The 9226-nt window shown below is 40.9% G+C and overlaps 1 non-coding gene across 1 annotated transcript; it reads right to left on the reverse strand.

Moving 5' to 3' along the window:
• Nucleotides 1–1814: 1814 nt before the first annotated feature.
• On the reverse strand, nucleotides 1815–1921 carry LOC141702489 (small nucleolar RNA R71). Its single transcript, XR_012567140.1, has one exon. It is a non-coding gene; the product is annotated as a small nucleolar RNA R71 (small nucleolar RNA).
• Nucleotides 1922–9226: the final 7305 nt, after the last annotated feature.

A 9226-nucleotide genomic window follows, 5' to 3' on the forward strand; every position in this document is an offset into this window, starting at 1 on the left:
AGCGGCCGCGCAGGGTCGGGAAAAAAGACATATTATTTTAGGACTTCTACTTCTGTTTCGTTTCCACTTCTATGTAATCTGAGTTTTATGGGACTATTATATAAGTAGATTTGAGACGTTTTCACATGGGTGGAAAAAAAGAAGATTGTGTTTTTTACGCAAGGAGCGAAGGAGATAAGGAAGAAGACCGATTTAGCACACCGCAACGAAGAGGAAGCATATATTCTTGTGATTCTTGTTTCGTTGTAACGTTGGATGCTAGTTTTCTTGCTTTGAACTTATTTATTCTTGTGACGTACTCTGTTTTAATATAATTAGTCTAGTTAGTATTTTCTTGTGTTTGTTTAGCATGATTTCAATTGAACCCATGATGTCGATAAGTGCTATTATGGGCTAATCGTGATCATGGGGTTGCAACGGATTTATTATGGAATTCTTTAGTTAATTGTTTAATACTTTAGTGTGTGATGATTGCATGATATCTAGTATTGGTTGTGCGTATTCGTCTTATGTGCGTCGCGAACATATAAGATAGGGTGTTAATCTCTTATGAAGCGACGGTGGATCTTGAGATTTAGAACTTGCCATGCTAGCATAGGTTCGTGTACGTTGTGCATGATTAGTGGGTAACTCTAACAGTTTTATTTGCCCTATGTAATCAAAAAGAATAACTTGTGCTTAAATCGTTGTGTTGTCAATTTCTGTAGACATATGGGAACTCAACATAATTGATGACTATTTAACTTCTATCTTAATTGTGGATGCTTGATTGAATGATATTAGTACAATGAAAGTTGGCTTTTATCAGTTTCGTGTTATTCGATTAATATCATCACTGTCACATGCTAAAGGTAATAACAATGGCTATAGAAGGAAGTAATAATGAAGTTGTGATCTCATGAGTGTTTTATTATTGATAAATTGAAGTGTTAGTTAAGTGATTAATTAAGTAGTTAATCATAGTTAATATTTAATCAACAATTTTAAGTGTTATTATCTTAACATTGAGAAGTAATCATACATTGGTGAGTGAGTTTAATTAGACAATAATTTAGTCTGAGTCTCTGAGGGAACGAACTAGAAAGTATTCTATATTACTTGCGAACGCGTATACTTGCGTGAATATTAGTGTGTGTTTTCGCTCTAACAAGTTTTTGGCGCCGCTGCCGGGGACTCGGCGTATTTGTTTAGTGTATGTACTTACCATCATTGGTCATTAGGACTCAGTGATTAGGACGTAGTAGTTACTTATTTTTCCGGTTGTGTTTCAGGTACTTTAGCAAGCGTTTATGCAAACTCGTTCTCGTGCTCGCAAGAGGACTTTAGATACAGCTGAGGAGACAGACGAAGTTCTTGATATTCCAGAGAAGTTAGATTTTGAGGATTCGGATTCAGGAACTGAGCAGAAAGAACCAGTAAACATGGGAGATCGTATTGTTCAAGCTGATCCAGCTCTTATGGATTTTTCTCGGCCGAAAATTGATGACATTCAGTCAAGCATCCTTCATCCGGCTATTCAAGCTAACACCTTTGAAATCAAGCTGGGCACTATTCAGATGGTGCAGAATTTTGTTTCTTTTGGAGGAGCGGCAACTGAAGACCCCAACATGCACATAAGGAATTTTGTCGAGATCTGCAGCACTTTTAAGTATAATGGCGTGACTGATGAGGCTATCAAGTTGAGGCTTTTCCCATTCTCACTAAGGGACAAGGCTAAAGACTGGTTACATTCTGAACCAGCTGGGTCCATCACTACGTGGCAAGATCTTGCGCAAAAGTTTCTGGTGAAGTTTTATCCGATGGCAAAGACTGCTGCTATGAGGAGTGCTCTTACTCAGTTTGCGCAGCAACCTACAGAATCTATGTGCGAGGCTTGGGAACGCTACAAGGAAATGTTGAGAAAATGTCCACATCATGGAATGCCGGATTGGATGGTGATCACTGGTTTCTATAATGGTTTGGGGGCCCAATCTCGGCCCATGCTCGATGCAGCAGCTGGAGGCGCCTTATGGGCTAAAAGCTATACTGAGGCGTATAATCTTATAGAGATGATGGCTGCAAATAAGCATCAAAACCCAACTCAGAGGATGACGTCAGGCAAGGTAGCAGGTATTCTGGAAGTTGATGCAGCCACCGCTATTGCAGCCCAGCTCCAAGCGCTATCAATGAAGGTTGATTCTCTGGCTACGTATGGAGTTAATCAAATAGCTATGGTTTGTGAGCTTTGTGCAGGTTCTCATGCTACGGATCAGTGTTCTCTTGTAAACGAATCTGTTCAGTATGTGAATAATTATCAGCGACAACAGCAGCCTGTGCCAGCGACCTATCATCCTAACAACAGAAATCATCCAAATTTCAGCTGGGGGGATAATCAGAATGCTATTCAGCCACCATATCAGCAAGGAGTGAGTAAACAGTTTAACCCACCTGGATTCCAGCAACCACAGCAGTATGCTACAAGGCAATCATATCCTCAACAGGGAAGTGCAGCTGCACCTACTAGTGCTGATTTTGAGGAACTTAAGCTGTTGTGCAAGAGTCAGGCGGTTTCTATCAAGACCTTGGAAAATCAAATCGGTCAATTAGCCAATGCAGTGCTCAATCGTCAATCTGGCACTCTTCCCAGTGACACGGAAGTACCAGGCAGGAAGGAAGCTAAAGAGCAAGTCAAGGCTATTACCTTAAGGTCTGGAAAAGTAGCTGATGCTGAAAAGGCAAAAGAAGTAGAAGCTGAAATTAGAGGTGAAGAATCTAAGCAAAAGGAGAAAGCGGCGGAACCAAGGAAGACTACTGTTGAACACACTCTGCCTGAGGCTAATACAGGGGAGAAACAGCTCTATCCTCCACCACCTTTTCCTAAGAGATTGCAGCAACAAAAGCTGGATAGACAGTTTAGAAAGTTTCTGGAGGTGTTCAAGAAACTTCACATCAATATACCTTTCGCTGAGGCTCTGGAACAAATGCCCAGTTATGCAAAGTTTATGAAGACTATTCTTTCAAGGAAGGTGAAACTGGATGACCTTGAAACCGTTGCTCTCACGGAAGAATGCAGCGCTGTTCTGCAGCAAAAGTTACCATCAAAACTGAAAGATCCAGGAAGCTTCACCATTCCTTGCACCATTGGCAATCTAACTTTTGACAAGTGCCTTTGTGATTTGGGAGCAAGCATTAATCTGATGCCGTTGTCGATCTTTAAAAAGTTGGATCTGCCTGATCCAAAACCCACATACATGTCGCTACAATTGGCTGACCGTTCCATTACTTACCCAAGGGGCATAGTTGAGGATGTGCTCGTCAAGGTGGATAAGCTCTTCTTTCCAGCAGATTTTGTTATTCTGGATTTTGAGGAAGATAAGAAAATCCCCATAATCTTGGGAAGGCCTTTCTTGGCTACTGGCCGTACCTTGATAGATGTGCAAAAAGGTGAACTTACTATGCGGGTCCAAGATCAGGATGTGACCTTCAACGTATTCAAGGCAATGAAATTCCCTACAGAAGATGAGGAGTGCTTAAAATTGGATGTGATTGATTCTGTGGTTACTTCGGAACTCGATCACATTCTAATGTCTGATGTATTGGAAAAGGCCTTAGTGGAGGATTTTGACAGCGATGATGAAGATAGCAACGAGCAATTACAATATCTGAACGCTTCTCCCTGGAAGCGAAAGCTGGACATACCATTTGAATCTCTTGGTACTTCTGACCTCAAGAATGCTGAAGGGAAGCTCAAACCATCAATAGAGGAAGCACCTACCTTGGAGCTCAAGCCATTACCTGAGCACTTGAGGTATGCTTTTTTAGGTGATTCATCTACGTTACCTGTTATTATTTCATCTGACCTTTCAGGTAGTGAGGAAGACAAGCTCTTAAGGATTTTGAGAGAATTCAAATCGGCTATTGGATGGACCATAGCAGACATCAAGGGGATAAGTCCTTCATATTGTATGCATAAAATTCTAATAGAGGAAGGTAGTAAGCCAACTGTGGAACAGCAGCGAAGACTGAATCCCATCATGAAGGAGGTGGTGAAGAAAGAAATTCTGAAATGGCTAGATGCATGCATCATTTATCCTATTTCTGACAGCTCATGGGTGAGCCCCGTACAATGTGTACCTAAGAAGGGAGGTATCACTGTGGTCGCAAATGAAAAGAATGAGCTCATCCCTACTCGAACAGTTACAGGATGGAGAGTATGCATGGATTATAGAAAATTGAACAAAGCCACAAGGAAGGATCACTTCCCTCTTCCATTTATTGATCAGATGCTTGACAGATTGGCGGGACATGAGTATTTTTGTCTTCTGGATGGTTATTCCGGGTATAATCGGATTTGTATTGCACCAGAGGATCAGGAAAAGACTACCTTCACTTGTCCATTTGGCACGTTTGCTTTTCGCAGAGTTTCGTTTGGGTTATGTGGCGCACCGGCCACCTTTCAGAGATGTATGATGGCTATATTCTCTGACATGATTGGAAATAACGTCGAAGTGTTCATGGATGACTTCTCCGTCTTTGGACAATCATATGATGAATGTTTGAATAATCTGCGCGCCGTACTCAAAAGATGCGTGGAAACTAATTTGGTGCTCAATTGGGAGAAATGTCATTTTATGGTGCGTGAAGGCATTATCCTTGGGCATAAGGTCTCTAGCAAGGGTCTGGAGGTGGACAAGGCCAAGGTGGGAGTCATTGAAAATCTTCCCCCACCTAATTCTGTGAAAGGAATCCGTAGTTTTCTTGGTCATGCGGGTTTTTATCGGCGATTCATCAAGGACTTTTCAAAGATATCTAAGCCGTTGTGCAATTTGCTTGAGAAAGATGTGCCTTTCAAATTTGATGATGAATGTTTGGTAGCATTCGAGACTCTCAAGAAGAGTTTGATCACTGCACCAGTTATTACAGCACCGGATTGGACAAAACCGTTTGAGATGATGTGTGATGCAAGTGATTATGCGGTAGGTGCAGTTCTGGGACAGCGCAAGAAAAATCTCTTCCATGTGGTCTACTATTCGAGTAAGACTTTAAATGGTGCCCAATTGAACTACACCACTACTGAGAAGGAGCTTTTGGCTATAGTCTTTGGTTTTGAGAAATTTCAATCTTATCTGCTTGGTACGAAAGTAACAGTATTCACTGATCATGCAGCTATTCGCTATCTGGTCTCCAAGAAGGATTCGAAGCCGAGACTCATTCGTTGGGTGCTTTTACTTCAGGAATTTGAGTTAGAGATCAAAGATAGAAAAGGTACTGAGAATCAAGTAGCTGACCATCTCTCTAGGTTGGAGAATCCCGATTCTACTTCACAAGATAGGACGTTAATCAATGAATCTTTTCCGGATGAGCAGTTGTTTGCAATTCAGGAGGAAGAACCATGGTTTGCAGATATTGTAAACTATCTCGTCAGCAATATAATGCCTCCTAATTTAACATCCGCTCAAAAGAAGAAGTTTCTGCATGAGGTGAAGTGGTATATGTGGGATCAACCATATTTGTTTAGACAGGGAGCTGACCAGATCATCAGGAGATGTATTCCATTCTGTGAGACGGAGGGGATATTACGAGACTGCCATTCCACGGTTTATGGTGGACACTATGGCGGTGAGAAGACGGCAGCTCGTATTCTGCAAGCAGGTTTTTTCTGGCCCACTTTGTTCAAGGATGCTCATCAGTTTGTTTTAAGGTGTGATCGTTGCCAAAGAGTGGGAAATTTGTCAAGGAAGGATGAAATGCCATTAAATATGATGCTTGAAGTCGAGGTCTTTGATGTATGGGGAATCGATTTCATGGGGCCTTTTATCTCATCTTGCAATAATCAGTACATCTTGCTGGCAGTCGATTATGTCTCAAAATGGGTCAAAGTTAAAGCTTTACCGACAAATGATGCAAAGGCAGTGCTAAATTTTCTTCATAAGCAAATTTTCACAAGGTTTGGAACACCTCGGGTAATCATAAGTGATGAAGGATCGCATTTTTGCAACCGTAAGTTCACTTCTATGATGCAGCGTTATAATGTGAATCATCGAGTAGCTACTGCCTATCATCCGCAAACAAATGGTCAAGCGGAAGTGTCTAACAGAGAGATAAAGCGCATTCTAGAGAAGGTTGTTTGTCCTTCAAGGAAGGATTGGTCTTTAAAGCTCGATGAAGCTGTTTGGGCTTACAGAACAGCATACAAAACTCCACTTGGGATGTCACCGTTTCAGTTGGTGTACGGTAAGGGATGTCATCTACCTGCGGAGCTTGAGCATAAGGCCTACTGGGCATTGAAGAAGTTGAACCTGGATTTAGATGCAGCTGGTAAGAAAAGAATGCTTCAGCTTAATGAATTGGATGAATTTTGACTTCAAGCATACGAAAATAACAAAATGTATAAGGAAAAGGTGAAGAGGTGGCACGATAGGAAGATACATCCAAAGTTATTTGTGCCAGGGCAACAAGTTCTCTTATTCAACTCTCGGCTCCGACTTTTTCCTGGGAAGTTGAAATCAAGGTGGTCTGGACCTTTTATTGTCAAAACTGTGTTTCCACATGGAGCGGTGGAAATTTTTGAGAAAGATACGGACCACGCATTTAAGGTTAACGGTCAGCGGTTGAAGCACTACTATGGGGACATGGCAAACCGAGAAGTGGTTAGTTCCATTTTGTTGACTACTTGAGTAGGGTATGAAACGTCAAGCTAATGACGAAAAAGAAGCGCTGCGTGGGAGGCAACCCATGAATTGTTGTTACAGGAACCCTTAGAAGTTAATAACCTATCCAAAAACACAAAAAAATCATAAAACAGGGGCTGAAAAAAAAAATTCCAGTGACCCCCTGAGCGCCCGCTCAGCTTTAGCTGAGCGGGCCGCGGCAGCAAGCTGAGCGCCCGCTCAGTTTGCTGAGCGACCGCTCAGGGGTCGAGTACCAGAAATTTTTTTTTACAGTTCAGAAAAAAAAAACCAAAAAAAACAAACACAAAAACAGTTTTAGCCCATAAACCCACGATTTGTTCCCACTACCCCATCATTTTATCCCTTAATTCCCAAACCCTAATGTAATCCACACCCTATATATACATACACCTATCCTACATATCTCCCACAAAACTTCCTACACTTAAACCCTCTCACAAACATCAAATATCAGTTCTTACACGCTTTTATTAACGAATCAATGGCACCCAAGAGAGCACGCACTATTGACAGCAGCAGCACAGTTCCTACTGCTGATTCATCGAGGGGTACTGCTGCAAGGCCTCGGTTAACTGACAGAGCCACGGAGGAGGAGTACACTAGGCTGTTGGGTAAGCCGATTCTGAAGGAGAGGGGGTTTTTACCATCGGGGAGGGATGGTGAGTTGTTGCCCATGATTGCAGAGAAGGGACGGTCAAATAAGCATTTGAGTTGTAAATAAAAGCACGATTCCGTAGTAAGCTCCAGAGTTCTTGTAGTGTTGAATATCACTTTGTGCCTAGAATTTTTTTATTCTTTGTATAATCGTAGGATTGCCTTGAGGATAGTCTAGTCATAGTAATTGGTCTAGTTCCGAAGCATATCTGTTAAGCATTTGCACACACCACGTTTCTGGCTGTATGTCCTGTTTGCATGAGTTTATTGATCTTTAGTTGTCTAACTGCATTCGTTGAGATGTGGCAATTTGGTTGATTAATTGTAGTAAGGGGGATCGCTGCATTTTCATATAGATTGCATTCATGCATATTTTTAATTGTTTTTTGAGTCTGTGACGCTTGAGGGCAAACATCGATTTAAGTTTGGGGGTGTGATAAGTGGCATTTTATACCACTTAGAACGTCTTAAAATGGCTTAAATTGGTGTCTTGAAATCAAGTATTTTGTGTATTTGATGCATTTTTCTAGTATTTATGCATTTCAGGGTATTAGTTGCATTTCGGGGGAGGAATCATCAAGAATAAGCCTTGGCATGTGTTCACCATTGCGAGAGGAAAGGAACGGGCAGATTACGGCGAAGAAACGGAGCAAACTTCGATTTTTTCCAGTAGAGGCCTGCGCGCCCGCGCAGCTATGCTGAGCGTGCCGCGCAGCAACCTGCGCGTCCGCGCAGCTATGCTGAGCGGCCGCGCAGGGTCGGGAATTTTGCTGAATTATTTTAGACTTCTACTTCTGTTTGGTTTCCAACTTCTATGTAATCTTAGTTTTATGGGACTATTATATAAGTAGATTTGAGACGTTTTAACAGGGGGATTGAAGAAAAAAGAAGATTGTGTTTTATGCAAGAAGCGAAGGAGATAAGGAAGAAGACCGATTTAGCACACCGCAACGAAGAGGAAGCATATTTTCTTGTGATTCTTGTTTCGTTGTAATGTTGGATGCTAGTTTTCTTGCTTTGACTTATTTACTCTTGTGACGTACTCTTTTTTAATATAATTAGTTTAGTTATTATTTTCTTGTGTTTGTTTATCATGATTTCATATGAACCCATGATGGCGATAAGTTCTATTATGGGCTAGTCGTGATCATGGGGTTGCAACGGATTTATTATGGAATTCTTTAGTTAATTGTTTAATACTTTAGTGTGTGATGATTGCTTGATATCTAGTATTGGTTGTGCGTATTCTTCTTATGTGCGTCGCGAACATATAAGATAGGGTGTTAATCTCTTGTGAAGCGACGGTGGATCTTGAGATTTAGAACTTGCCATGCTAGCATAGGTTCATGTACGTTGTGCATGATTAGTGGGTAACTCTAACAGTTTTATTTGCCCTATGTAATCAAAAAAGAATAACTTGTGCTTAAATCGTTGTGTTGTCAATTTCTGTAGACATATGGGGACTCAACATAATTGATGACTATTCAACTTCTATCTTAATTGTGGATGCTTGGTAGAATGGTATTAGTACAATGAAAGTTGGCTTTGATCAGTTTCGTGTTATTCGATTAATATCATCACTGTCACATGCTAAAGGTAATAACAATGGCTATAGAAGGAAGTAATAATGAAGTTGTGATCTCATGAGTGTTTATTATTGATAAATTGAAGTGGTTAATTAATTAGTTAATTATAGTTAATATTTAATCAACAGTTTTAAGTGTTATTATCTTAACATTGAGAAGTAATCATACATTGGTGAGTGAGTTTAATTAGACAATAATTTAGTCTAAGTCTCTGAGGGAACGAACTAGAAAGTATTCTATATTACTTGCGAACGCGTATACTTGCGTGAATATTAGCGCGTGTTTTCGCCCTAACAATCTCGAACTCGATTTGTC

The sequence above is a fragment of the Apium graveolens genome, unplaced genomic scaffold, assembly GCF_009905375.1.
Source record: "Apium graveolens cultivar Ventura unplaced genomic scaffold, ASM990537v1 ctg5213, whole genome shotgun sequence".
NCBI classification, from domain to species: Eukaryota; Viridiplantae; Streptophyta; class Magnoliopsida; order Apiales; family Apiaceae; genus Apium; species Apium graveolens.